The sequence below is a fragment of the Haliotis cracherodii genome, unplaced genomic scaffold (genome assembly GCF_022045235.1).
Source record: "Haliotis cracherodii isolate W230 unplaced genomic scaffold, xgHalCrac1.p SCAF_20, whole genome shotgun sequence".
In the NCBI taxonomy this organism is placed as follows: Eukaryota; Metazoa; Mollusca; class Gastropoda; order Lepetellida; family Haliotidae; genus Haliotis; species Haliotis cracherodii.
In genome coordinates, this window is record NW_027266276.1 from 14,644,199 (window position 1) to 14,669,976 (window position 25,778).

Here is a 25,778-nt window from a genome sequence, read left to right on the forward strand (position 1 = left end):
GAAATTTCATTTTTGCGGACAAGGCAATTTTAAATTTTAGAAACTTTAAAAAAAAAATTACCCAGATATTCAAATGACAACTTTTCATGCAATGTTACTTGGGGTGACGTTTTCTTTTGCGGTTCAGTATATATAAGTCGAATCTGGGCCAGGTAAACAGTTGATTGATAAAATGATCAAAGATGCTCGCCAATGGGTACGGAGACACACATTTAGTCAGTCCAACTCCCCCACCACATTTAAGTCAGCATGTCCAACATTGGATATTGGAACACATCATTCCCGTCAAGACGACATATTCCCTTGTGGAACAGGCTAAAGAAAGAATATATCAGAACGATATCGCGTCTTAATCCTTGTCAACTGTTCACCTTGAAACACGCCACTTGTTATACCGATTTTTGATCGAGATTTGATCTTTTTCAGCTTCAGCTACACAACCATATTTTTCTTTTAATAATGTGAGCCAGAAATTAAAAGAAGATAAACCCCACCTTGTAACAATGTCATTTTTGTGGCAGACAATTTCCTTTTTTCAACAGTATGAAGCACTTTTATTTTCGATTTACAAGATCAACACGAATTGAAGCACAATCGGCGCCCATGAGGGTGCATACTTCTTTCCTCATTGTCCTTAATTTCACATCCACGTTAAAATGAAGAATTTTCGACCCCCGAGGACAGAGATGTAACTATATCTATGGTCACAACGTCTGGTGGCAAATGCCACAAGGATCAAGTTTTGGAGTTTTTCCATACGTTTGTCACATGGGATAGTAATGCACAAAACTGAAAAGTCAAATGTTTTGACAGAACTTGTTTTTTCTCAAGAAATCAAACAAACCCTAAAATACTTTCTGTGAATACAAAAAAGTTCTTCCTTGGTTGCCTTGAGGATTATGGTTAATCTTTGAGACAGAGGTTTGGTGGACAAACGATTTATGTCAGGCAGCCAATTTTTTTTATGACATTCATCACAAAAAAACAATATCCTCCAAGACTGATCCTGGCGATTATCAGAAACACAACTTTACTGCTGATTAGTTTATTTTAGTGCCAATAGTTTGGCTTTAACATCTGAAAAAATATTTATATCATCAAGTCGGGAGTTATAGCTTTAGAAAATTATGTCATTCGTGATTAATTTTCTAATCAGTAATGTTCGTGGTTTCACGATTACAAAAATCGCATTTTCATTGCAGAAAGTATACCACGTACATACCGCCTCCGTAGTATAGTGGTAGAGCGTCCGCCCGGAGAGCGGAAGGTCAGGGGTTCGATCCCCGGCCGCGTCATACCAAAAGACGTTAAAATATGGTACTTGTTGTTACCCTGTCTGGCGCTCGGCATTACGGGATTAAAGCAAGGACTGGTCGGCTCGGAGTCAGTATACTGTGTCTGAGTGGGGTATTCATGTTAAACTGCAGCATGGTATCTCAGTGAGCTAGCACTATAAATCGGCATCAGTCCGTTCGGTATCTTCCCAAAACGTAGACCTGCCAAAACGCAGACCCGTTAAAACAACACTCATTATGGCTGGTTGCATCAGTAATAAGTACCCTGTACCCTTGATTAAGTAAAATGGTATCACCCATGTAACAAGAAAGAAAGCTGGGTAGATTTCACAATTTTTTTATTCAAATGTTATTTCAATGTCATTTATGATTATCAGTCATTTTCACTTGTTTATCATCTCTCTCTCTGTAGACAACCTTCCTGGGTGGCGGTGCTGACTGTCTCTGACTGTGGTGCACTTGCCACTGCAAGATCTGTTCACACACCTCCAGTACACATTTTCATTCTTCGTCCTGTTCTTAGCATACGCGTAGCCGTCTAGGATAACTTGTGGGGCACCTTTCTGGGACAAGACATACTCAACTTTCGTAAGTCCGGCCATAGCTTAATTGGACGAGGTTGAAGCTTACTTACTTACTTACTTACTTACTTACTTACTTACTTACTTACTTACTTACTTACTTACTTACTTATTACTAATTATTTTTTCTGAGTTAAGGGAGAAGCCCCATTTGTTAGCCCATTGTTGTATTTTAGTAAGAGATTTTGGGAGTAATATTTTGGGCCATTTTGCTTTTAGTGCGGATCCAGAGGGCTCCATCATCCGCGAATTTTGATGTGTTTACTTTAGGGGATAGGCCCTGGAATAGATCGTTGTTCAAATACATTTATACGTTATACCATACACAAGATAAAGAAGTATTAGTGATTGAGAACATTTGGTATATTCTTACACAAATCCCACAACTTGTGTAAAGGTAATGTTTGAATAAGATTTGTGATGTACCGGGATAGTAGGAGAATGGTCCAGTTCATTCATTAATTAGGTGTGACCAGCATGGCCCAATTAATTAGTGAGCTAATTTTAATTGCTTTTTGGGAGGTCTGCATTTTGGAGGTCTACGTTATGGGAGGGAACCCTTATATAGCGACGTGCATGCACGTGTGTGTGTGTGTGTGTGTGTGTGGCTGCTTGTACTAGAACGGACGGTTCCCTCCGCAATTTCACCTCACCTCACATCACACCACACCACGTACATGACCCTCTCGCCACCCATGTCAGCTATTGTGCAACGCATTTATCAGCTGGTCGTTGGCGACTGGTATTTGTACATTAGCGCAGTCTCACAGCAGTGACAAACTTTCTCCATTTTTTCAGAAAGCGGTATTGATTAATCAATGTCCTGTTTTGATCGTGACAGAGCAGATAATCAAGAACATAAGCGAAAAAAACTCTTGCAAAAAGTGACCCACTTGAATAAAGCATAGACAATCAAATACATTCAGAGCCGGTCTTTAGCATGATAATTGGCATAAATGGCATATTAGATGTAGTCATTTCTATTTTTTTGCCCCGTTTACAGTGGTAAAATACAGGCCAGCCACAGAGCAATATATCTTCCTAAAACCCCAATGATACCAATTTACAGGAACCAATTCTGTTACTAAAGAACCTCCTGTGGGTAAGCATCCGTTAGCCGATATACCACAGAGAAATTCAATCCGTGGCAGCTTGTGTCTCGGCCTTGTTCTGTGAAGGCTCAGTTGGATTCTTACAGTAAAATATTGGTTGTTGTCGATACTGTATGGTACACGTCTGTTCTATTTTGGATACGGCAGTTCAGCCTACTCTCCTCTCGCCAATCTGAACGTCCGAGACTTGTACCACTTCGGGTTTTCCTCCACATGAAGTTGACACGCCGTATATTATTTGATTCTACATGTTACTGATATTGCTATCTATTCTCAAATTCAAGTTACGCAACGTCAGCACCGCGAAAGTGGTAGACTAAAATCTAGTCTCTGAAATGAAACTATTTTAAAAAATAGTGTTGTTAAATTATCTTCATACAATATTATAGAAATGAGCCCAGAGGCTCTCGTCATTTTCTGAAACCGGAAAAAGGTAATGTAGACTTGCCCAATGTTACTGACTTCAAGGGCAGTATCGAATATATTTGTTTCACGGTCTGTATGGCAGTGATGGTGATTGTATTGTTGTTTTGATGTAGTTGATGCTGTGATGGGGATGGGACGTGATAATGATGATGTTAACGGAGTGAGTATGAAGTTACATAGCTCATAGCAATAGTCCGATAATGTCACGGGGACACCAGAAATGGTTTAACACATTGTATGACCCTTGTTGGGGATCGAACATGGACCTTCGGTGTGACGAGCGAACGCATTAACAACTAGGCAACCCCGCCTGCGTAGTGAACAGTGATGTCGATGTGATGTTATGGTGATTGGGATTGATACTGTGGGTGATGGAGGCAGTTATAGATTCAGGTACGGGGATGACGATAATGATGCTGCTGGTGGTAGTGGCAGATATATACTGAGGTACGGCGATGATGATGATGATGATGATGATGATGATGATGATGATGGTGGTGGCGGTGGTCGTAGTTAAATACTGAAGTAAGGCGATGATGATGATGATTGTGGTGGTGGTGGTGGTCGTAGTACGTGTATACGTGACACAACCAAAGTTAACGTGTACATGTATAAGTGACACAACCAACGTTAACGTGTACATATATAAGTAACACAACAGACTACTCATCATGCATTGTCCACGGAGGCTTATGGAGACCACATCTTGGGGAAGCCATGGCACAACCTTATGATTGGTATTTCCATTAGTGAGCTTGCAATGTGATATGTTTGTGTGAGAGTTACAACATCCACACACATGACAGTGTGAGGGAGTTAGGATTGGCGCCATGTTAAACAGAATTATTGTTATACCATGGAGTATCAGTTCTGTATTTTGACGTCTTTGAAATTCCAGACTGAAGCACCGCCCCCTCGTAGTGTCATTGCAAATATATATACTACTCAAAAGAAGTTAAGGATCACCTGATTCTTTCATATTACTATAGTTAATCTCTCATGTCATGACAGATTAACTTTACCATTATGAAAGAATCGGGTGATCCTTAACTTCTTTTGAGTAGTATATATTAAATGTTAATTTTCCTCGGTTTTTCAATTACGTTTTCGGCGGTAACAAATAAACCACCCAGAGTTTTATTTTATGTATAACATCTACTTAAAGTGCTCCATAATGGTGTTATTACTTGTGTTAGTTAAAATGCAAATCTGTAGTGTTGGATTATAATTTGTTAACAAGCAGACACTGGAGCTTGGCAAGCAGCTTGCAGTGAGAATCTACCCGAGTGGAAGTTTTCCACTTCGATGCCCGCGCTTTGTGTCCTGTAAAGTTTATTCCAAAGTATTCCAACATATATTTTAATGGTTAATCCTTCCAACATATGTATTCCAACATATGTCTTTTCATAAAATTACATCCAAACTCCAAACAAGTAATTTACGTTTTTTTCGTTTACCACTTCGGTGAAACCAACGGGGATTGGTATGGTGCTGACAAACAGAAACAGAACCATGGCGACCCTGGTAAATAAAACAATGATTATAGGTTCTGGTGCCTCACACGTACTCCTTAGTATATATACGCTGCTTCTAGCAGTATTCACCAGCAACATCATTTCTGGGGACACCGAACATGGGCTTCACTGTGACGAAGAAACGCTTTAACCAAAAGACTACCCCACCGCTCCCTCAACAGTAATGTACCAATGCAACCACAATGTTTTATGTATCCCCATCAAGTCTGTCGACAAGGTGACAGTCCAGGAACTGCATAAGACGCGCCAATCACTTCTGATTATTCGGAACACAAGGTGACAAGTTGACATCATGTTGGGCCTTCAGACAAATGGATCGTCGTTTGATGCAATATACAACCTTCCAAGGTTCTTATCTCAGACTGGGCTTACTGGACGTATATTGCCAAACTGAATACAGTTACACTGCTTAATATAAGACGGTTGGTGACTTCATAACTACATTACGCCGCCATAAATACCAGGACACCAGGGCCCAGTCGTCTGTGGCACCGTAATTCGCTAAGTGGAATTGCTTTCCTCAGACGTGTCAAATCTTATGATCGTTGGTTCGATTCCCAGATTCGGCCAGATATTTTCAATGTTTGCCAGCATCAGCACCGTACTAATGGATTCCCCCAACATGATATATTTCTGAGGCTTGCACATGTTCGGGCTTTCCTCCTGCAACAAGCTGACACGACGAGTTAGAACCTATGCTTGCTGACGTATACCCTTTCGAACGTTAGTCAACCTTCAACAATATTCATGGCTATTGTCTTAAACTTCATAGCTGAGTTTTGTCTTCCAATGTCCGACTGAACTAACAACTGAGGCCAACCCGAGTTCACGGACACATGTATAGTGAGTGAGTGAGTGAGTTAGTTGTGTTTAACTCCGCTTTTAACAGTATTACAGTTATATCGCGGTGCGTCAGTTTAATGTGGGAGGAAAGCTCGAAGTGATGCAGGTCTCAGACGTTTACCACTTCGGTGAAATCCACGATCACGGGTATGTTGCTGACAAACCCAGAAACATAATCGGGGCGAACCGGGACTCGAACCCACAATCATAGGTTTCTGGTGTGCCCAAGGAACGCAACTCCGCACAGAGAATCGCGGCGCCTTAGACGACTGGACATTTGGTCATCAGATGTCTGGAATAAATTTGATATTAAGTGTCATTCTGCAGTTGGACATCAGTGGTGCTTTCGATGTCGGATCCAAGGAAGGAACAAGCAAACAAAGATGTGTATATAATTAATCAATAATTATCTAAAGAGAAAACAAAAAGGCCCAATGGAAGGATTGTTGTGATGTTCATGCAAAAAGAAGCGACAAAACACTTTCATTATTCCTAAGAAATATCTGCCAATAGCACAGGCGATTGCACAATTGTACGATTGTAAAACATGCGGTGGTGATATTCATGTAAAGCATGCCTTGGTGATCGTCATGCCAAATATGCAGTAGTGATCTTCATATAAAACTTGCAGTTGTGGCCCATAGCTGAGCATGTGACATTCACGAACCACTTAGGTACTAGATATACACATAAGCGCAGCACTATGGCATAATCACAGAACGCATAGAGGCACATGATCTTCACCCGAAAGCTTAATGGAACACGATCTTCACGCAAAGCACAACGGCACATGATCCTCACCCAAAGGATATCAGTACACTTTATCACACTTTTAAGGAAAGCAGAATAGCTGATAATATTATAAAGTGACCATTTAGGAAAGACAGAAAATCTTCAGAACTCAATATACTCATAATTCACATGAGCACAAATCAAATGCTTATTGTAAAGTGAGCAAAAAACAGCAAACTCAGAGCACCAAACAAGATGCTTGGATTAAACTGGACACTACTCGCCATCGTTCTGCAAGTGTCAGCTCACTGAGCATAATTTAGTTATGTATTACATTATGTATTTGTTGTCTAGCGGCAACGTCGGCTGAAGTGGCCAAGGAAAAATATAAATCCTAGTCTTGAGGGAAAATATGCTGCTGTCGCGTTTGAGCATGTCTAAAACAATGTCAAACTACATAGTGTTATTACATGCTGCAGTTTGGCATCCGTTGTCTGCCATACATTTGAAATAAAAGAGTGTCATTATTGGTGAGTCACTTATAAATGCCTGTACGAATCTGTTCAATAGATATACATACATGGTACCACATGTTCATCCACACACAAGGAAACAACACACATGACCAAGATAAAGAATAAAAAACAACTCAAATTATGTCTTGAAAATTTCTTTCTACATACCATGCACCGACACATACCATTACACACATACAAATACGCACTTAACATTTTGCAGTACATATTACATAAAACTACTAACCTTGGGGGTATGCGGTATTCTTTAAATATTCGACAGATTTAACTCAACCAATAACTGAAGAAACAACTCCACATTTTGACTCTTTCAGAGTGACTGAAGTGACAGATCCACCACTGCGTTTAAACTGTGTACTTTGTTATGTAATCAAGAAAAAAGGCTGGGACGGGTCAGTGCTTTAGATATTGTAAGTCAGTTCTCATGCGCTGATTGATGGCCTTTGCTCGCCACGGCCTCAGCTGTGAATATGAGCTGGTTACAATTAAAGGTTTGCGTCGCACTAATATGAACAGATATATCTACAAGTGCATCAACACGACGTACTAAACATACAATATGACACTTCAACACAAATGTCATTATTTCTGCAGTTGTGAATCACTTGCCTGCAGGAAATCATATCATCATAGGGCCACCATTGACATAGTTGGACATCAGTCTTGCTTGACAACGGTATAAAGATCGAAACCGAAACGTCGCTCTTTATAGTATTAAAGAAGTTGTTATCAATACATTGTCTCTACCTTGTAATTCAAATTATTGTTGACAAACTATTGAATACAACTTGGTTACTGAAACTGGTTGCCTCCTATAAATATGATTTGCAGTTTATTGACAGCTTTGATAAATAGGAATAACATACATGTTGTCACTTTCTCAAATGTATCTGTCAGTTGGAATTTTCAATTGTCATGTAATAGCACTGTTCCTAAATTCTGGCAATAGTAGATTCGTCTAGTGATACATTATACGATTCTTATCCTTTGGAATAATTGGAACCATATGCATTCCAGGAGAGAGTTTGTTTATTTTACTTTATGGTCTATGTATTGTTAATTGTGGTAGATACGTACATCACTGTATCTCATAACGCAGAAGTGATAACATCCAAACATGTAATTAGTACACGCATCATTGTTACATAGCATCTCCTGTATATTCCTACTTGAACAAAGAGCCTACATGTATGCTGTGATCGGTGCAATGTGTGTCCACATGTACAGTCTCAGCTGGCTAACGTCACATTTCCCATCAAGCCAGCTCTATTTCTCAAACATAATTCAATTTTTGAGACATTTTGAATGAAAGGAATTAAAAAGAAGTTCGTTTTACAATCATATCTAACAAACTTATGTGTATTTTACCAAATTAAAAAAACCTTATACACCCGTTCTTCCTTTCGTTCCAATGGACATGGATCATTCAACTTTTAACTGCATAATATATTTTCATGATAATCAGTTATCAATTATCAATTGTAATTCGAATGAACACATTGTGAGTGTAAATCTGCAAGCTGACAGACAAAATCCTTCTTTGTACAGTGCAAACAATACAAACGTAGCGGTTGATAAAAGAGACTGTCACAATAATTGAATAATCTATGTGTAATATATTATATGTTCTCGTTCAATCTATTGTATTTAACATTTGAAGTCAAGTTTCAAGGAGTACTTTCATGGTGCGGTATTATGAATGCAATTAGAATATGAATAGTGAAAAACAGTCACCATATGGGATGCGCACTTATAACTTGTCTTCCAACACCACGCTTGTGTCGACGATCGGGGATCATACAACTGATAAGTCACAAAACAGAGGCAAGTAGTTTTTCAGATAATCCGCAGTAGTTCCGCAGAGTGTTTGCGGAGCTACGCAGAAATTTTACAAACATTCTGCAGAAGTTTTGCGAAATAATTTAAAAGTAAAAGATTTCCGCGTTGTAATGTAATATGTACAAATACTTAAACCTTGACTTGGCCACAGTAGGACCAAAATATTACAATTGACAAGCTTCGATTAATATATATTCCAGAGTTACATGGCATCAAACATTCAGCTTCATTTTCTGCAAAGCCCCATTTTCAGATTTATGACTGTTTATGTAATAATTGCATGTCTTGGATATAAAGTTTGATAAACTGAAAGTAGACACGTATGCTGAAATGTTTTACATTACGAACTAACGAGAAACAAATATATGTTTGTACAGTCCGCACACATTGCGATTTTTACGGAAGTAAGTTGACCTCAGACGTATGTCTTTATGACGTCATAGCACAATTGTATCCTAACACATAAGGCTCCTTTTCTCCTGGGGGAGGGGTGTGTGTCAAATATAATTATATAAACTGAAGAAAAGGAACTGTACCATAGTTTTAAAACATGCTTGTTAACACACCATCTAAAATGACAGTCACACTGCATCCGATATTAGTATGAATTGAGGTGGGCTAGCAACACCAGCTTTCAACGTAATGGACAAAAGGCACACACATTCAGAATCTCTCAAGTTCAGTGACACGTCACATTCATAGTGTGTATGACCACCCTATGATACAAGACATGCACATACTCCCAGGTGCACAGAAAATGTCAGTCGTCTGATGACGTCACGTGAATTACGTCGCCACTCTGCCTGGAGGGCCTGGATCAGTTCTTGTCGGATGGCTGGAGGATGTGGTCGCTGTCGACATCCATGTTCTATGGGGACATGTCTGGGAAGCGGGCAGGCCACGGCAACACGTTGACGTTGTTGGCTGCAAGGAAGGTCTGTACGATTCAGACTGATAGGACACCACATGACAGCTGTTGTAGGAATGGTAGGACAATCGGACGAAGAATGTCATCCGTATAACACTGAGATGTCAACTTTCCGTTGACAATGGCCAGTGGTGTTCTCTTCTGCCCACAAATACTTCCCTGCACCATAAGCATATCGTCTATTCACAACAATACTGCCTTTGAGGGGATTCCGGGTTAGCATAGAACATATGCTGGGCTTAAGAGGTGACTAATGAATCGGATGGTCAGGCGGACTGAGTGGATCGTTGCTCACAGTATTGACCACAAGAGTATCTTGTCCAGACTCAATTATTTACAGACCAAACAATTTACAGCACCAAACAATCAAAGGCAACAATACTGTGATGTTCATACGAACATTAGCTATTTCTGTTTCTTTTATAATGTCAATTTCCTGTCTACAGAGGCACGATTAACTATTGTTGTAGTAGTTATTACTAAAGGGGGCACCAGATGGCCTTATAAAGCCCTGTAATTCGCTGTGTAGAGTTCAGTCCCTGGGGCACGCTAGAAATCTATCATCGTGGGTTCGAATCCCTGTTCCCCGATTATGTTTCTTGGTGTTTCACCAGAGTGTTAAATGTCAAAGAGCTGCATCGCTTTTAACTTTCCTATCATATTAAGTTGCGTGCCGTGATATAACTGTAATAATGTACCCCGTCAACGTGGCGTTGACTCCAACCCACTTACTCAATTGTGGACCCTATATAAGACCCATTCGCCCTGAAACATCTGCGCGCTGACAATCGTCATGCCACAAACACATGCATGCTGGGAGTACTGGAAGCCCTGCACTACGATATTTCGTTCCCTGACCAAGAGCAAGCAAAATGCATACGACCCAGTAGATTTATTATGATATGAGCTGCGATAGCTGCTGTACTTATACTGTATTCGACATTGAAATACCTTCCAGTAATACATTCTGAACCTCACAAAGGACTGACGCAGACTATATGTCCACTGATAGAGATACTGTGATATTGGTTTGTTTCCAAGTCTTCATGTTGGCTTGCAAGAGAATGCAATTATGTCATGGTACGGCGTCTATGTCAGTGCATATAATGCTAACTGTTGTGATAGATATATCTTACGTCATTTAGCTCAATTCTTGCATTGCATGTGTACGCCGGGAAGACTGGAATTACTTGTACTGACCTTCTGATCAATTTTCATGATAAAAAACCTTTTAAGGATATATAGCTCCCCAAATATCGAGGGTGTTACAAACTGACATTAAGGTAAACAAGAGCCATGTGGAATCACATAAATGTGGTCTTTATCAAAGATCAAAGAACATTTTAAATAAATATCATATGTTGTAGTAGGAAACCTCGTTTTGATTAAAGAAACAATTTCCCTGAAGGGTTTTATCGACAATAAATGCATTGAATTGGAAATACGGGGAGTATTACATCATACTCATGTATATGAACGCCAGTGGTCTCAAGGGAGGCAAATATAAAAATTTAATTATCATTCGAGTAATTATTGACGGGAAATGTAACTTTATAGGGTGAATATACTCCTCACAAGAAAAAACAAATATCTGCACCCAAAAAAAACAAAGACAGCAGAAAAGAACACAAACAGCTACCCTTGAAGATAATGCAAACTTTGGGTTGAGCACGAGTCGTGAATTAATGTCCTCCATGCTATAACTTTCACACATATGGACTTGTTGGCTTGGTGTACTGAATGCAATCCTGTTGAACGTGCTTCGGAGATCCCAGGGAGACGTTCTTAATACTGGTACTTAATACTTAATATTCAGATCCAGATTTACCACCCTGGTTATCTCATTTGCTCAATAACTAATGACAACATACTATGGAGAATGAACTCCACCATCACATTTTACACTTTCGTCTAGGATCAGCACTATGCTCACCTTGACCTACAGGTAATTCGATAAAAAGAAATAATATTTCATACGTGTACATTGTGTGTTCATTAGACACAATTTTATGGATAACACCTTCTTTAATACTGTAAAAAGCGACGTTTCGGTACAGATCCTTATACCGTTGTCAAGCAAGACAACCGTATGAGGATCTATACCGAAACGTCGCTTTTTACAGTATTAAAGAAGGTGCTATCCATAAAATTGTGTCTGCCTTGTTATCCGTCAACTTCAAAGTAATGCCTATCAAACAATTTGTGTTTTCATTGTTTGAGGAAGGCTTCCCTCTTCAGTCTTCAGTCTTTTCTGAACGCGATAAGCTGAATTGCTTTCATATGATAAAAATGTTTATAACTAACTGATCTGTGATTCATTCTATCTTGATAAGACCCAAAGAGTGTCACCCCGTCACTTATGCTCAATTGAAAACGACCCCCCACATGCCGACTCTTGCATTCTAACATAAGAATGGGGTATTAGAAGATCCCGATTGAAAAGGTTTTGAACTCATGACATTATCAAACACAAATGTATGACTAACCATAAGCAAATTGTGGTTAGCTGACTTGGTTGATTCATGTCAATGTATTCCATTTGCGTGGATCGATGCTCATGATATCAATTTCTGGAATGTCTGGTCCAGACTCGATTATTTACACATCGCCGTCACATAGCAGGAATATTGCTAAGTTCGGCGTTAAACAACAAACAAGCAAATCATGTTTGAACATCCGTACAACGCACAAATTTTAAAATCCTTTTCACAACCATACGAAACCTCATTTGCACGATTTCTATAAGCATGTTTTTATGAACCACTGTCAAATAGTTATGATTTCAGATTTTCGCGAAAATGTGAGTGTATCCAGCCCCAGAAGTGGCACCATCACAAACACATGCAAAGGCAAGTCAAGTCAAAACAGCTTCTCTTGTGTATGTCAACACTCATCAGTAGGACATATAATCAGGTCATAGTTGACAATTAAAATATGTCCAAAAATGTCGGGAGAAGCCTCCTTCACACAAATATAATCATTTTGGATTCTTTTTCCTCTTGTTCAGTTTGTGCACCCTACCAATGTTAACATCACTTTACCCACACCGCAAGATATTGAATGGGTTCATCTTTCGAAACCTTTGGTCCGTTTTGTAGCATTCGCTTCGACAGAACAGAATTGGAATGAACCTGGTCTGTCCCAGTCTGCTGTCACCCAAATCTGGGTACCATACTTGAACAATTTGTAGTTGCTTCCACTGACAAGACCTCAAATAACATAACAGTCATATGTAATCATCACTACATTAATTATTTAATAACATATCAGTAATGCCAACTGTAATATGAGTATGTTAACTGACGAAGCAATCTGCCAAGAACACACATCAGTACTATCAACTTTTGGCTTGACTATGAAACCCAAAGACATGTCAGTTCCTCTTCTGTAGTGGATTCCAAATCCCTAATACAATCACAGAAGAACTTTCCTTATATCCACGGAAAGTAGTTAAAGACATGTGGAATTAATACGATGACGATCCTTAAAAGCTTCGAGGATCTGCTTGATGTTTGTTCATCTCATAAAAGAAACAAGTTGACTTCTGTCAAAACCTTTGATTTTTCCTCTTTATACACCAAATTCCCACACGACAAACGTACGCAAATATTCCATTCCTTGATCAATAGGTAATATTGTTTCATCTCTGTCTTCAAAGGTTCAATACAATTTGTAAACCTCAAAGCCAATGAATCTCAACTTTATTGAGCAAACAATATATGAAATGCTGTCCTTCCGCATAGATTTGGAACCCGTGAAGATCCGGGGTAGAATTAGTCTTCAGCAACCCATGCTTGCCGTAAAAAGCGACTATGCTTGTCGTAAAAGGCGACTAACGGGATCGGTCGGTCAGGCTCGCTGACTTGGTTGATGCATGTCATCGATCCAAAGTGCGTGGATCGATGCTCATGATATCAATCACTGGATTGTCTGGTCAAGAATCGATTATTTACAGACCGCCGTCATATAAACAACAAAACAACAAAACCAACCAACCAATTATAGATTTGAATGCAAGAAACACACATGCCCATAGGCACATAGGCACCACTTGTGCTTACCCCCTTGCTGATCTGTGCCTATTTGCATTTGAATGGACTCTTGCTAAAAAGTTGTTTGATCATGGTTACAACATTCAATAGATAAATAAAGCTGCCATAACGTTTAATGTCAGCTATGTGGAGGACATTTCCAAATTCCATGGACCAGTGACCAAAATGGTGTCCGAATCAATGTGTCCCCGTGTTTGTTCAAGTGAACACTTGTCTTGCCCTTTTTGTGTCATGTGCTGACTACCACCGCGGGATCAGGACACGCTCATGATTTCGCGAACACATGGTATCTCGCTATGATATTATGAGTCATAAGCACCTGCTTATGATATACTAGTAGTCAGAACCATTCTGCTTTTAGAAGTAATATGGACAGGAGTTCCTCGCGTTTTGTCTACATTTTCGTCTTTTTATAAGTTTCTAAACTGTAATTTTCCCTTATTTCTTAATATATAAAACCTAGTGTGCCTGAAGTATGCTTGTTTTTGTTCAGGCGTTGAAGCTAATCGATTACCATAGTACATTCAACGTAAATTGCATTGGTTTCTAGAGTCATTCATACTTGGATATGTCATGTAGCGAGGATTGTTTTGCTCAAGAACACATGCAACTCTCTAAACGCTAACATGCATCCTAACTGGATTTACTGTTATATAACCTTTCATCTAATTTGACAGAACATTTACATGCTGTATATACCTTCTACTCTATACATGAGCTTGATGTCAGGGCTCCTATACACGTTTGTGCTGGGAAGCTGTATCTTCAAGGCACCTTGTATAACTAAGAGCTCATTCTTTTTTTTACTTACCTGCAACTTTAAGTTATTATCTTAAGACATTTGTCAAGTTAACGATTAAGTCTCAAAACAAGTGCTGCTGCATTTCGGATCCAAAAAATCTCTTGCTGTTCATGATGCCATAATATTATAGCCACTGTGTAAGTAAATATAGTAGACGTGATCATGAGTATGTACCCTTTAAATAAATAATTAAGATAGTTGGTTTGTTTGTTGGTTGGTTTGTTTGTTGTTTAACGGGGCACTCAGCTGTATTCCAGCTATATGACGGCGGTCTGTAAATAATCGAGTCGGGACCAGACAATCCAGTGATTTATATTATGAGCATCGATCCACGCAATTGGGATCGATGACATGCATCAACCAAGTCAGCGAGCCTGATCACCCGATCCCGTTAGTCGCCTTTTACGACAAGCATGGGTTTTGAAGACCTATTCTACCCCGGATCTTCACGGGTATAATTAAGTTGATGCTTTGGAATATATATATATTATATATATGTATATATACTGAACAGCATTGAAAACGCACCAGCATGTAAATGGATGTATTTTTTATCCGGGCTTAAGTCATATGAAAATATATAAGTGAATGAGTAATATACGACGTTCTGAACGAAGCATGAAGAAGAACAGCTCGTCAAAACACATTCCTAATTTTTTTGTGAGCGAAATCGTAAAGGTTATTGCCACAAGAAATGCCAAGATTAACAGCAGAGGAACGTGAACGTGCCTCGGGCGTCATGGTGTGGGGCGGCATCAGTCATGACCATCGAACAGAGCTCCATGTTTGTCGTGGAAGAGTTAATGCCCTTTACTACAGGAATAACATATTGGCAAATCACGTCATCCCATTCTTTCATCAGCACCAGGATATGCACACCTTCCAGCAAGATAATGCAAGAGCGCACACAGCATGTGTTTCAACACAGTACCTAGCGAACAATAATGTGCCTCTGCTTCCATGGCCAGACCTGTCACCCGATCTATCGCCAATTGAACATCTATGGGATTACCTGGGTCAACGCCTCTCACGTCGTCCGCAAGTATAGAACCTGAGAGAACTTGAAGATACACTACGCCAAGAGTGGAATGCCCCAGAACACTATTTGCAGACTTATTCGATCAATGAGAAGACGTTGCATGGCCTGTGTTGCTGTCAATAGCGGACATACTAGATATTGACTTTTCATTTGAACCCTATGTGTCTTCCTTACACTGATGACGTAATTGTATTCCTGTTTCCTTTGTCGTCTTTCTTAATAATCCGTCTATGTCTGTTCTAATCAAAATCGGTCATTGCTCAAGTTGTTTTTGTAATATTTCAAGATTTATTGCTGGTGCGTTTTCAATGCTGTTCAGTATATATATATATATATATATATATATATATATATATATATATATATATATGCTAGACTGTGATGGACGTGATGGCATATTACACTACCGTTATAGCAAGCTACATGTATGCCTTGTATGCCTTGTCAGGAAATGCCAAAACAATATTTCATAATACGTTGCTACTTTTGAATACCGGAAAGACAATTTATTAAAACTATATTGAGGATCAAAGTGTGTCATCATATGTCAATAATCTGGACCAGACAATCCAGTGATTGATATTGTGAGCAACGACCCACGACGTCTGGCTACGAGGAGACGTTGTCAACAAAATCACCCACTCCGCGTCTGATCTGTGTGGTCATTGCATAGACTGCTGGTTATTCCAATCCGGAATCCTCACGGCTGGACATCTCCCATTGAAGACTGTTCATCATGACAGGATTTCCGATAAGGGCATCAACAATGCATCAGCATCTGCGTTGACGCCTTTTCGTCTGACCGCCTCTCCATGATGAAAGTTACAGTCCAGCTCTAATGCAGACGCGTAGGCGTCTGATATACTGGAATCAGTCAAAGCCTAGTACTGTTCTCTAAAGAACTGTTTTCGCACAAACCATAGAGTCCGATGTACTTGGATTTACAGACAGAAGTCTACTGTCTTCGATCTTCAAGACTCTCGACAGAGTATGTATCGACGTCAGTCCTTCTTAAAGAAGCCGTGTTAGGGTCGGTGAGTAGGTATTTGAGTTGGATTTTAAAGCGTTAACAATAGTATTGCAATTATATAACGTCGTTACAGCTTTATTTGAGTCCGAAGTGATGCCGGTTTTAGACGTTTACGACTTTGGGCACACCCATAGCATGGATATTGTGCTGACAAACTTAGAAACATAATCAGAGCAAACCGAGATTCCAACCTGAGGGGTCGGTAAACTGATGCATTATATAACAATAGTAGCATTCACGCCATTTTAATGTCGAATTTGAACATTATGACTGATTAACATTCTTTCTCGCCTGTCAGATAGGGCGATAATGGTCACGATTGTTCTTTCCATTTAGTAATGATTGAGCGAGTTTCGTCTTGGATACCTGTTCTTTTATGTATTTAATAAACAACCCAATATATTAAGTTTTAAACCAAACAAAAACAATGCCATTCAGCCAGACCTGACGCTGATGATACATCAATGGCAAATACTGATCAAATCTGTGACAAGAATGAATTTACATCGATAAGAATAATGTTTGCTACAGGCCAAAGTTATATTTAGCTTCGATGCACACTCTTTGCGCGCGTAAATAGCCACTGCCAAATCAGACTGTCACAGACCAAATTAAAGGCAGGACACGGTCGATGAATGGCCTTCTTTCTTGCCAATTTCATTATCCATGTCACAACTACCAAACGTTTTTGAAAGAACTGAATGACCATTTTGCACTTGATACCTAAACGAAAAGCCGTCATCAGTCCATCAATGGAATAAAAACCTAATTGAGAGGTTTCTCCCAAATTACTTGTATCTTGTGGAATGGTCGTGAGAAGTCGTCAGAATATCTTAGTGTGTGAGGGTTGTCAGAAACCTTACCTTACGTTACTGACTTTAAATAAACAATGTTACTCATTTCAATATGGACGTCTCAGTGGTATATAGCTAGTGGACGGATCTCCTGGAATATCCATCAGGTTACGTGTAGATGCAATAAACCATTGCGTGTATAGTGTGGTGCGAGCGTGGTGACACAGATCGTGGTAAGAATTGTAGTGGTCTCGATTATCCTTTGTACCGCACGCTGGGTAATTACATTTACCAGCAACAACACTTTTACTGTACATTCTTTCTCACATCTAACTAAACACGTGACCCACCTGTCCTCACAGTTACTGATCCTCAATGCACAGTTGAGTGAATAATTACCATTGGTGCAATTGGAGAACAAAACAGTATTCATGAGTTGAGCGTGCATGTTTGCATGTAGCAATCTGTCTTCATGAGAGGTGAGGTGAATAGCGTGTTGAAGAACGTCTGACTACTCTGTAAACTGAGCACATGGCATGAAGCTTCATTGAAACTGAGACAGCATCTTCAGTAAATCACTGCACACTTCGGAACCAATTACCAAACCTTTGCAAAGAGTGACGAATTTGCATTCGGGTGGTAGTTACAATTATCACAATCAATCGTAGAATATATTTGTTGGAAGCTACATTCACTCTAAAACTGATCCATAGTTGGGAAACAAGGTAACACCCTTTTTATAACTCACAGATACGTGTATTTTATTCAGAATTATTGAGTGTACACGCATCCCTGGTTCTCATGGCAGTGAATGGACTTCCCATTATAGTTGGAGGCTGATGGTGGATATCTTGTGTTGAGAGAGTTCAACCATGTCATATACGCTTTTATTTTATCCAACATCCAACAAAACTCAGTTCATGTTATATTAGAAACGGCAGGCTTTTGTTTGAAAAAATGTAATAACCCCAAAAATAACACACGCTGATGTTTAGAAATATAGTCTAAAAGAAGAAATTGACTCTTTATGATCCCATTGTGACATCGTGAGCAGCGTGGAGATCAAACAGGTTCATCCTTTGCGCTCCAGTGGGAGATTAGGCAGATGATCAATGCATCTTATTACCAGTGACACGTTACATCGCAGTTGACGTCTCTGTCGGTCAGAGACCCTGCATGTTGAGGTTGATGATAAACACGATACTACAGACATGTCAAACGTAGTGGTACGCAATATACATGCAAATGTCATGTAACCTGTGAAGATCTGGGTTAGAATTAGTCTTCAGCAACCCATAGTTGGCGTGAGAGGCGACTAACGGGATCGGGTGGTCAGGCTTGCTTAGTTGATGCATGTCATCGTATCCCAATTGCGTGGATCGATGATCATGATGTCAATCACTGGATTATCTGGTCCAGACTCGATTATTTACACATCGCCGCCATATAGTTGGAATTTTGTGCGGCGTTAAACAACAAACAAACAAACAAAATATGTAGTGGCCACAACGATATTGACCGACTCGTGGATATAAATGCTTCCAAGGCATATCATAAGTGAAGTCAACAGTTCTATAAATTGTTGAACGTTAATACAAAAGATCTAAATGTACACTCCAGAAAAAAATGTATTTTTACACTTTCACAAGATTCCCCCCTTAAATAGTTATATCTCCAATGTTCTCTTCATATATGCGTACCTGTGTTTCCAGCTTCAAGCATACCGTCGTTAGCACAAACGTATCGACATCTTGATCTCCAGTTCGTTCCTGGGCTATAGTATACTCGTTGAAGAAAATAAGGGATCGCATGAATTGATGTACTGTTTATATTGATCGCAATTACATGCGACCGCGAAGACGTTTCCATCCTCCACCTTTCAATCGATTACAAAGTCACTTAATCGCCAATCAGTAATTGCCCCTTTTCACTTTTATGTTTGATAAAAAAAATTCTTTCCCTCGACGTTTAACGTCAATCTCTCACAGTTCCGACTAATCTGGAGGTCTGTCGTTTCCTGCAACTGCCGTATTTTCATATGACCAGTTTACCCAGAATGCAAATTCCATCACCTCGAAATCAAACTATTTGATTTGTTGAGATCATAAGCAGCCTGTCGTGTATTGTGTCGCACTGATAACAACGTTACACGGTGATAGACCCGTGAGGATCGGGGTAGAATAGGTCTTCCGCAACCCATGCTTGCCGTAAAAGGCGACTTTGCTTGTCGTAAGACTAACGGGATCGGGTGGTCAGACTTGCCGACTTGGTTGATGCATGTCATCGATCACAATTGCGTGGATCGATGCTCACTGCTCATTCCATTATTTTCCTCATCAAAATAACTTTTATCATCAAAATATCTCGTGCAGCACTGCCAAATTACAATCCCCGATCAAACAAATTATTTTCGAAACTTTATCCAAGCTTGGTTACATATTTTTCTCTCATGATTTTGATGACACTAAATTCCACTTTGAAGATCTTCCTGCATCACAAGGTATAATAGCCAGTCCCTTCAGGATGTGATATACTTACTTCGATTAATTCGTTTAAAGTAAAACACGGGAAAACATTTATTTCCTTCAAACGAAAACAAATGCAATAAAGTATTAAAGTAAGACATGAAAACTTGTACATGTACTTACTTCGGTGTCATTATCAAAATAATGTTTTAACGCTGCCACAGCCGTTGAATCATCGAGGCTCATAAAATATGAAATTATCTCCATTGTACATGTTGTCAGCTTTATGCATAATCATATGGAGGAAATCAGGACAATGGATGATGTATATGTGTGCCAAATGTGTCAAATTATGACTACCAATCCAGTTTTACAAAAGATAGAATATCGACTAAGTATCGTCATGTATTATCAGATATGCACATATGTATTAAGAGCATACTATAAGGTGGTGAGGTAAAATGGGGTTTAACGTCGCGTCCAAGAATATTGCACTTATATAGCGACGTGCATGCACGTGTATATGTGTGTGTGTGGCTGCTTGTACTAGTCCGGACTGATGCCGATTTATAGTGCTAGCTCACTGAGATACCATGCCGCAGTTTAACATGAATACCCCACTCAGACACAGTATACTGATTCCGAGCCGACCAGTCCTTGTTTTAGCCCCTGAATGTCGAGCGCTAGACAGGGTAACAACAAGTACCATCTTTTAACGTATTTTGGTATGACGCGGCTGGGGATCGAACCCCGGACATACGCACTCCGGGCGGACGCTCAACCATTAGACCACGGAGGCGGTCACATACTATAAGGTGAAGCGGACTTACGTAGAACGCAGAAAACTACCCTATCATTTAAAAAAAATATTGATTGAAGGTTTGAGGTAACTCAATGTCACCGGGTCGTAAAACCAGTCTTGTCCCGGTCTAGTGAATGCACCGCTCCTTTAATTGTCCGGCTTCCGTCACCATCCGGCAAAGTCCGGCGGTCATCGATGCCTAGTGCCTTTACATTCATTGTTAGAAACTTGATGACCCTTAAATGTTATTTTCTAGCGGTTTGATAGCAAACTTTTATCACGTAATCATTTGATATACGTTTTCTCATATATGTTTGCTACCTTATTCATGTATTGCAAATGTTTTTTGTAACTTTGATTTGCACGCATTAGCGGGATAATAGAGCACTTGTAGATATTTCTCATGTATCCATGGTCATTTCTGCCATCTCAATAATTGTACATATCTGGTTGTTAATCTCTTGTGGTTCCGTGTGATAGCTCATGTTTACCACTTAAGTTTGGTACTAACATCCTCCGTACTGGTTTAGTAGTTAGTTTGATATTCGGGGTTTCCCTGTGTTAAGAAAGACGCTTTTGTCAGTTCACTAGGCTATTGTTGCCACTGCTGACCAGGACAAGTTTTCATCTACGACGAACGTGCTCATGGGTTAAGGCCATGGTCCAAGTCATGTGTCTTTACCTCCGGCTCCGCTAGTCCGTTTACGGGTGGTCTTGCTTCTAGGTGGTCATTCGAAACTCAGGTTTCGTTCGTAAGTAAGTACGGGGCAGCGTTACTCTGGTACTGAGTGAGTGAGTTGGGTTTTACGCCGCTTTTTACAATATTCCAGTTATATCGCGGCGTGTCAGCTTGATGTAGGAGAAAAGCCCTAAGTGATGCCGGTCTCAGACGTTTACCACTTCGGTGAAACCAACGAGCACGGGTATGGTGCTGACAAACCTAGAAACATAATCGGGGCGAACTAGGATTCGAACCCACAACCATAGGTTTCTGGCGTGCGAAAGGGACGCAACTCTGCACAGCGAATCGCGGCGCCTTAGACGACTGGGCAACCCGTGCCCCCTACTCTGGTACTGACATCTGCTGGTTGTTTTGTTCTGAATGTATTAGCTAGGGTTTTTCATACTTTGTTTTTCTAGTAATCCGTGAAAACCAACTTTCCCGCCATTGTCTAGTTTAGGTCAAGTACCTATTTACAATTGAGAGCCAAGTTATTCTTGTGGTCAAGTACCTCATTAATGACTGTAATTCTAGGTACTCCGTCGGTCAAGTACCATATACTTTTGGTAGTCAAGGTGGCTGGGTATTTTGTCTATAAGACTAGTTTCCTATTCAGGCGTTTCCGTCTATTTTCATTTCCAGGAGACTTATTTTAGGGATGGCTTAAAATAAGTCTGTGTTTATTTCCCGCTGTATAACCCAGCCGAGGTTATTCACTCATTAGAGTGTTGAGTTAATTAACTCTCGGGTGGTAAATGGTTGCAGCCGACTTAATTTTCTGTCTATGCATTTTGTCAATATCTTGTCAAAGTGTTTACTGTTACTGTTATACAGTTGCTTAGCTAAACAGCTTGTGTATTTGTTCTGATTTAATTAGTCAGTGATCATAGTCAGTGTACAGTGTCTGGTGATACAAATAGCTGATAGCAACAAACCTTGAAACCTACTTTATTCTTGTTTAATGACACCCTGGTCTCTGGAGCACAGCTCCGTGACACACAATATTTTTTATACTTTCTCGCAGAAATTGTTAAGAGGTGTACCTTGTAGGGGTTCCCTGTTGCAAGTGTTTCAAAAATGTTTTTGATGGACAGGAAAAAGATTCGACGAAGGCAATTACCCTAGAGCAGGAAGAGGAACATCAATATTCAGCGGTTTTACAATTTCCTCAAGGTGCAGACATGAAAAAAAGATTGCTGTGATGACTACATTTTTATAATACCAGAGATGTCGGCGTCTGGGACCCGGAGGTGCTTCGACACTAATGGATTGGAGCAGAATGCCGCGTTAAAGACGTGGACTTGGACATGTGATATTTTTGTGACAAAAAACGGAAAGTAAAAAAGTATATTTTAAAACAGAAAGTGTTGACTCAGTTTCTGTCATTGTTTTAGATATGCGAATAGGAGCGAAAACTTAACATCTCAAATCAATCGTGCCAGAAGATGTTTCGAACTGACACCACTAATGACATGTTTCAGCTGTTTGTCAAATTCATGATCGAGGCACGCACACTGACAGTAAAAGACGAAAATTGACCCTGACAAACAGGACAAGGGAGGTCAATCTTAATTAGGTTTCGCCATTTTACAGATTCATCTTCTTTCAAGTTGGCATATTATCGTTCTCCTCTACACTGAACATCGTGGGCCCTCGTTTGAAAAGATGTGAACATGTTGTCGTGACAACTAGAAGTATAATAGTGTAAGATTTACTTCATTTAAGGCGACGCAAAAGTAACGCAAGCTTATGTACCGTTTATATATATATTATACATGTACCGTTTATTTCTATGTGCGAGTGACTGAGTTTGGTTTTAACGCTGCTTTGAACAGGATTCCAGGTTTAACACGGCGTGTCAGCTTGATGAGTGCAAGAATGCCGAAGTGATCAATTTGGTGAAACACAAGAGCATGGGATTGTGCTGACAAACCTAGAAACAAAATCAGGGCGAACCGGGATTCGAACCCATGATCATAGGTTTCTGGTGTGCCCTTTGTGTTCCAAAGAAATTGGACCGACCCAAAACGTTTCCACCATTGAATGCTTACCCATTCTTACCCCTTTCGCGAACACCTGGTGTCATCACTGATTCCCCGTAATTCATTCAAATAATTTTCACCGCTTACGCCCAATGGAATCTGTTTCGGGGACTGGTTGTTCTTTTGCCTTAAACGTTTTATATTTCATTAACGTACAGTAATGTCTCTCATGTGTGGAACTCCAATATCTGTGACATAGTGTTACCTGCATTGTCCCTTTAGACTGCTGGAACTAGTGAGTGATGTAGTGGATGAATATTTATAGTCACATCGGCAATATTTCACTAAAATCGTGACTGAATCAAGTTAGACAGTAACACATACAATTTGATTATAAAACCTTTCGGCAAAGGACAGTTAGATAACAAGATTATCACAGATGTATATTTTAAACTAGTATGGAACTATAAAAAAATATCACGATAAATAGCAATTCATTACAAAAACGCGGCTAGGGATCGCCAGCAACTTAAGGTAGGCCACTCTAGGATTTACACCAACCTTTAGCTGCTGGCGATTATCATCAAGTTAAACCAAAAACAAGTGTATACTACGACTAAAAACGGTGGTAGGAATAAACCTACTTAGAATGATGTGGTCTTACATTTTCCTCTCATTGGGACAATAATGCTGGAACTAACTTCAGAAGGCAGCATCGCAGCTTTATAACAATCATAACGGAAATATTCAATGCACACCTAATGCTCGGTAGGTGAGGCGAAATACGTCGCGTTCAAGATTGTTTCACCTATATAGCGACGTGCATGCACGTGAGTATGGCTGCTTCTACGAATCCGGACTCATGTCGCTTTATAGTGCTTTCCCACCGATATACCATGCCGCAGTTAAACATTGATCTCACACTCAGACAACAGTGTACCGACAACCGATCTATCCTTCTTTTATACCTGCTCCACGCAGGGTAACAAGTAGGAACATCTTTTGAAGTCTTTAGATATAAATGCTCAGAAAACTCGAGCACAGCTAACCAATGTTTAAAGAATGTTATTGTACATCCACTGAAAACACATTAAAATCATTCTTGTTACAACATACTTTGTTACAGGGTAATTAGTCTCTGGAATTAAATGGTCTTCAGACAATGGTTGTCGTAAATCAGTCGCTATGACACACTCAAAACATGGATCACGTAAGTCTTATCAGACAAAAGTACCCTGTACGCATACATAGTCAAACTGAAACATATTTGGGCTAGGACGAGTCCAAATTTACTACCCGGTTACACGACCCATTATTACCCTACCCTACCCGGGTACCCGCCCCACTATTACCCTACCCTACCCGGGTACCCGCCCCACTATTACCCTACCCTACCCGAGTACCCGCCCCACTATTACCCTACCCTACCCGAGTACCCGCCCCACTATTACCCTACCCGGGTACCCGCCCCACTATTACCCTACCCTACCCGAGTACCCGCCCCACTATTACCCTACCCGGGTACCCGTCCCACTATTACCCTACCCGGGTACCCGCCCCACTATTACCCTACCCGGGTACCCGCCCCACTATTACCCTACCCTACCCGAGTACCCGCCCCACTATTACCCTACCCTACCCGGGTACCCGCCCCACTATTACCCTACCCGGGTACCCGCCCCACTATTACCCTACCCTACCCGAGTACCCGCCGCAGTATTACCCTACCATACCGGGTACCCGTCCCACTATTACCCTACCCTACCCGAGTACCCGCCGCAGTATTACCCTACCCTACCCGGGTACCCGCCCCACTATTACCCTATCCTACCCGGGTACCCGCCTCACTATTACCCTACCCTACCCGGGTACCCGCCTCACTATTACCCTACCCTACCCGGGTACCCTCCCCACTATTACCCTACCCCTACCCGGGTACCCGCCTCACTATTACCCTACCCTACCCGGGTACCCGCCTCACTATTACCCTACCCTACCCGGGTACCCGCCTCACTATTACCCTACCCTACCCGGGTACCCGCCTCACTATTACCCTACCCTACCCGGGTACCCGCCCCCGTATTACCCTACCCTACCCGGGTACCCGCCCCACTATTGCCCTACCCTACCCGGGTACCCACTGTAGGTCTCTGATGTCTCAAAATGACCCATTGGGAACTTTTTTAAGCATAGCCCTGGCAAAACGTATTTAGAAATATTTATTGATTAATCTGGTCATGCACACACTTAAGTTGAATTAAGTA